The sequence below is a fragment of the Physeter macrocephalus genome, chromosome 7, assembly GCF_002837175.3.
Source record: "Physeter macrocephalus isolate SW-GA chromosome 7, ASM283717v5, whole genome shotgun sequence".
NCBI lineage: Eukaryota > Metazoa > Chordata > Mammalia > Artiodactyla > Physeteridae > Physeter > Physeter macrocephalus.
This window is the reverse complement of record NC_041220.1, coordinates 62,084,585-62,084,928: the sequence shown is the minus strand read 5'-3', so window position 1 is coordinate 62,084,928 and position 344 is coordinate 62,084,585.

Genomic DNA, 344 nt, shown 5'->3' with positions numbered 1-344 from the left:
CGGAGCCCGTGCTCCTCAACGGGAGAGGCCACAACAGTGAGAGGCCCGCGTACCGCAAAAAAAAAAAAAAAAAAAAAAAAAAAGAAATACACAGAAACAGTGATCATTTTTGTTAGCAAAATGGATGATTTAAAATTTGAAAATATCTGTCTTTTCAAAAGTTCTACAATAAATGTGAATTCTTTTGTTATTAAGATAAAATGATACATTTGATACATTTAAAATATAGGACATGCTGATTCTGTGGTGATGCACAGGTGGTAAAGTGAACTAGAATAAACTTGGTTAGACATTTAGAATTATTTCTAAGTCTACAAAATTTAGTCTAACAAGAAGTCTACAGA